Genomic DNA, 6,112 nt, shown 5'->3' on the forward strand with positions numbered 1-6,112 from the left:
AAAATCAATTATAAGCAATATAGTAGGAAGTCCATGTGCCATGGTATATCTGTACCATGGCAATGCCATTTTAGGACACTATGATAAACTAATGGTATATCCTTGGAATACCATATAAATATGCAAATGCAATATTGATACGAGTCTAGTTTTATGACTGCACTTTAAATATGCTCTAGAGGGCAAAGTGCTCAAAGTTGTGAACAAAGAGCTTGAGTGCTCTGCAACTGTACCGAAGACCACATAAGCTGTCAAGGGCTGTGTGTAAACCCTATGCAATAGCAGTATGGACCCTGTTTGAAACAACGCCTTTAACATATAACCCTAACATCTCCATAATCAACAGAAAAGGCTTTACGGAGGTGTTCATCCTCAGAAGCAGTTAGAATCATTTTGTGCTGATGCTACAGTGTTGTGAGTGGTTGCCAGGAACCTTAGAAACTCCTCTGACCGCAGCTTCAGGCCACAGCCGCCATTGAACATAAATAGAATAAAGAGAAAATAGGTTAGTCAAACCCTTGGGCTGTCTCGCCATTGACTTGTACTGATTCTGTGTCTGAGCGAACACATATGACCGTGTGGTAAAGAAAGAATCAGGCAGACACAATCAATGTGCAGTTACTTGCCAAAGCAAGCATACAGACATTGTGCAACAGACATGAATGATACATCAAACATGCAACCCGCTGAGGAGAGGTGTGCCGTTACTTGTTCCGAGCTATAAGACTAAAGATTTATGCATAGCAGACAATAAAACAGGCAAATAAACCTATAGATTTACATTGAAGGAGGGACCGGAGCCATATCTAGATAGCAGAATATCATAAGAGACTTGAGGTTGGACTCTTTTGACATGGGCAAGTAAGCAACCACACAGCCACATGCTAAAAACCATTTAAAAAAGTTTAACAACTGCAATGCAACATGTTACAAATCACCTAGGCCACTCTAGCAACCACATATTTTTGCCATGCTCAAGCAACCATCCAGAACACCCTTGCAACTGCTTAGCAACTTGCTAAAAATCACCCAGATCGCCCTAGCAATCACAAAACACCCTGTTATCTATCCAGAACACACTAGCAATGCACTAAAAACACCCAGAACACCTTATCAAAATTATAGCAAGTTATCAAATATCACCTAGACCACCTGAGCAACCACATATTACTATAGCAACACCCTGGTAACCATCCAGAACCTCCTAGCAACTGCATAATAACATGCTAAAATGACCCAGACCACTCTAGCAACCACATAGCATCAACCTGGTAAAAATCCAGAACACTTTAGCAGCCACATAACAATGCACTAAAAACCACTCCGAACACATTAACTGCATAGCAACATGCTAAAAATCACCCAGATCACCCTAGCAACCACATAACACCCTGTTAACTATCCAGAACACACTAGCAATGCACTAAAAACACCCAGAACACCTTATCAAAATTATAGCAAGTTATCAAATATCACCTAGACCACCTGAGCAACCACATATTACTATAGCAACACCCTGGTAACCATCCAGAACCTCCTAGCAACTGCATAATAACATGCTAAAATGACCCAGACCACTCTAGCAACCACATAGCATCAACCTGGTAAAAATCCAGAACACTTTAGCAGCCACATAACAATGCACTAAAAACCACTCCGAACACATTAACTGCATAGCAACATGCTAAAAATCACCCAAATCACCCTAGCAACCACATAACACCCTGTTAACTATCCAGAACACACTAGGAATGCACTAAAAACACCCAGAACACTGTATCAAAATTATAGCAAGTTATCAAATATCACCTAGACCACCTGAGCAACCACATATTACTATAGCAACACCCTGGTAACCATCCAGAACCTCCTAGCAACTGCATAATAACATGCTAAAATGACCCAGACCACTCTAGCAACCACATAGCATCAACCTGGTAAAAATCACCAAGACCACCCGAGCAATGACATAGTGTAGCAATGCCTAGTAACATCCAGAACACCCTGTCAACTGTATAGCAGCACAATAAAAACTATTAAGACTTTAGCAACCAGACAATAATGCCTTGGCAACCACTCAACACTGTAACAGTTGTTTCGTGAAATACATTTATTTTATAGTCAAGTACAAGCATCAGACACATACTGACTTTCAGTCTTTCTAGGTCAATGACAACCAGTGGAGCCCGACAGCTTGAACGTAGTAACACCGTTGAATAAAAGAGCACTTCCGCCCTCAGAGTCACTCTGCACTGGTGAGTTGTAGAGATGCGAGCATTTGTTTCATGCCATTCTGGGCACAAAACTTCTGGCATGTTAAAATAATGAGGATGTGCTATTTTAGTCACAGAACGGCTCACCAGCTTTTGTTTAATACTATAAAATGGCAGTCGTTTTGGCTGTGCTAGTTCAACCCAAAATTACAATTCAGTCATCATTTACTTACCCTCATGTCGTTCCAAACCCATATGACATTCTGTCCTATGTGGGACATGAAAGGAAGTGTTTATAGTGGAATGTCCAAGCTGCACTTCTCCGTGAGGGTGATGACAGATATCAGGCAGTATGTTTGGTCTGTTTTATCGAGGTGCACTGTGGAGGACTCCTTCAGTTGCCTTGATTGGATCTTTATTTCCGAAATGAGTACAGGATGGTTCTCGCTTAATTAAACATGCAATGCAACCACAATTTTAAATTTCATTAAAGTCATTCATTTGACACAAAATTGGATTTAAAATGAAAAATGCATATTTATTTGCATAATGAAAACTGGATGTCACTTCCTGAATTAATCATGCAATGTATGTAACCACAGTTTTTAGTATTTCTTTCTTGATACATTATTTAATCAGATGGGTAAAAGTTACAAAGGTTTACATAAAACTGTATTAAAAATGGATTAAAGATGAGAATTGGACAGCACTTGCGGAATTAAACATGCAACGTAATTGCAATTGTTCATATCTCCTTGACTCGTTTAATTGAATGGCAAAATGTTTACAATATTTTTGCACAAAATTGGTTTGAAAGTGCTCAATATTAAAAATGCTAAATGCATATTTCCGAGATGAGAACTGACCGCCAATCGTTGAATTAAACATGCAACATAAATGCATTTTTGAATATCTCCTTCTTGAATCTTTATTTAGTTGGGCGGCCAAATAATTACTTTTTTGCACAAACTTCAATTAAAAATGTAAAATATAAAAAAATGCAAAAAGAGCATTTTCAAAAATGAGAACTGGTCGACACCGGCCAAATTAAAAATGCTAAATGTTAAACTTTTTAATATGTCCATCTTGAGGGCTCTGGGTATCTCAGTGAGTATTGACGCTGATTATCACACCTGGAGTCGTGAGTTTGAATCCAGGCCGTGATAAGTGACTCCAGCCAGGTCTCCTAAGCAACCAAATTGGCCCGGTTGCTAGGGAGGGTAGGGTCACATGGGGTAAGTCTCAACATGCTGTGAGTCTCCGCGGTGTCATGCACAACGAGTCACGTGATAAGATGCGCGGATTGACGGTCTCAGAAGCGGAGGCAACTGAGACTTGTCCTCCGCCACCCGGATTGAGGTGAGTAACAGCGCCACCATGAGGACCCACTAAGTAATGAGAATTGGGCATTCCAACATTGGGGAGAAGAGGGGATAAATATATATACACACACACACACACACACACACACACACACACGTCCTTCTTGATACGTTATTTAATATGGCCAAAAGTAACACCACTTTTCACAAAAATGTTATTAAAAATGCAAAATGGATATTTTCGATATGAGAACTGGACATCACTAGCTGAAATAAACATAACCACACATTTGAATAGCTCTTTCTGGACTTTTTATTTAATCGTATCTGTAAGAGTGTCAACATTTTTGCACAAAATCTTATTAAAAATGCATTTTTATCACTCCCTGAATTAATTATGCCACATAATGTGGTCATGTGACAACAATATAGTATACTACTGTTTGAGACATGTATTGTTGCACAATGTGTTCCGTTTCACGTACTATTAATATAGTGTATACTACACAGCATGCAGTAAGCAGAATACTATTCTTCCATTCTGCAGCTCTTGTTCATTCTGGCAAGTAAATTGTCATACGGGTAAGGCTGGTGGCATCATTCCGTGGGGAGTATACGGGCACAGACGTTGTGAAAGGAGCTGTCGTAATACTGTAGGCTGTGTGATGGAATTATGCCCATCGCAGCAGATCGCCATACAAGGAGAAGAGGACCCGTTTGAACACATGCATATCTAGTCAGCATGGTCTGTGTAGAGTTATGAGAGATTGAAGGTATCTGTCCACTAATATAAACTGTATATGTGCACGAGTCTTTATATGGGCATTATTCAACTGCGACACTTGCATTATTCATGCTAAAGGACGTATATATGGCTGAATCTCACAAAACCGGTCAAGAACATGAACAGCTCTTATTTGGCTCAAAAATCTAAATAAATAAATCCATTGTATTTTGCATTAATTAGTTACTTTCATTACTTTAATATGAAAACTAAAAGTTGAATTATTAAATTGTTTTATGGCAGTATTTGTTTTGTTGCTTTCAATTTGTGTTTAAAAAAAATTATATATATGCATACATATATATAATTTCGATTTTAGCGTAAATTATGACCCGGACCCCATGTTTTTGTGAGATTGGAGCGCTCTTGGAGTGACAAATGCAATATGTTTTGGTGAACTCACTTGCTTCCATTCAACCATTTCTCATCACTGTCAGTTTACATTGTTGTCATGACGAGGGTGAAGAGTTTGATGAGATGCTACACAATTGTGAAGACTGTATGCGCTGTGCTTTAACATTTACACTGATGAGCAAAGAGTGATTTTCTTAATCACACACATTCACCCCAAAATACCCTTATTTTACCACTCAACCCAGATATTGCCTCGGTGGTACGGTTTTATACAGCAGTGCAAAATGCATGAAAGAAAATAATCCCTCTGAGATCACTGACCAAAAGATATGTTGAAGTACCGTGATATACTACCATGTTTTTTGGACACGTATTATGGCATTTCCTTGGTGTAATGTGTAAATATCATGGCATCTGAATATCGCAATCATACAGTACCATGGTATATACACGTCAAAGTATGGTATTTCCAACTGATACCATCACTGCACCATGTTTTCAAGCACTGTAGGATCATAAGTACTACGGTAAACACATTGAAGTACCATGTAAATACCATTGGAACACATCCAATATCTCTTAAAACTCAAAAAAGTACAGCGAGGGCGCTGAATCCGCTGTTCAGCGGGAGAGCGAGATAAAGGACAGGCGGAGACGCCGGTTCGAGAGAGAGAGAGATGCACGAGGCCGCGTTGCATGCGTGTCTGTGTCTTTATGTTTTATGTTGTTTTAAGTTAATTTATATCATTAAAGTTTATGTTTGCTGTCCCGCCTCCTCCTTGCCCATCCTTACCTGTTACAAGTACCCTCACAGTACCAAAAATACCATGGTGGTAAACACTCAGCACCATTATATAATTGCACCATGTTATTATTACATCTGATACCATCACTGAACCGTAATGGTTTTGTAAAGGTTTGAAAGAAAACAATATTTTCAGGTCACGTTAAGTGTGCTTCAATCTCATAACTCATGTAACTGAGAGTGACAAATAGAGAGGTTAAAGTGACTTCAAGAGCAGCTAAAAAAAGACACGCAGGAAAGAGAACAGAAAAGTGGAGCACGCTGAAACAGAGCGCACACAAACTGTCTGTCACACGCGATAAACGTCTTTCCAATCACACACAGCCAATCAGCTGCAGTTATAGCAGAAGACAGCAAAGATTTCCCACCAAATGGAAAATGACGACAAAGAAACAGGTTTTAACCAACCGGCAGATCGAAAACATTTACAGTCATTTCATTTGAGAGCTGAAGAGGTTTTTGACAAAAACGTATTGAAACATGGAGGAAAAAAATACAGTATATGGCACAATAATACAGAATTCAGTAAAAACGGCACGTGCTGTTTGAAATGATCACAACAAAAAAATGATACAATGGAGTGGGACCATTCAAGTCCACACTGAAAATCTAAATTCAATATTTAATTTACATC

The sequence above is a fragment of the Xyrauchen texanus genome, chromosome 5 (genome assembly GCF_025860055.1).
Source record: "Xyrauchen texanus isolate HMW12.3.18 chromosome 5, RBS_HiC_50CHRs, whole genome shotgun sequence".
NCBI classification, from domain to species: domain Eukaryota; kingdom Metazoa; phylum Chordata; class Actinopteri; order Cypriniformes; family Catostomidae; genus Xyrauchen; species Xyrauchen texanus.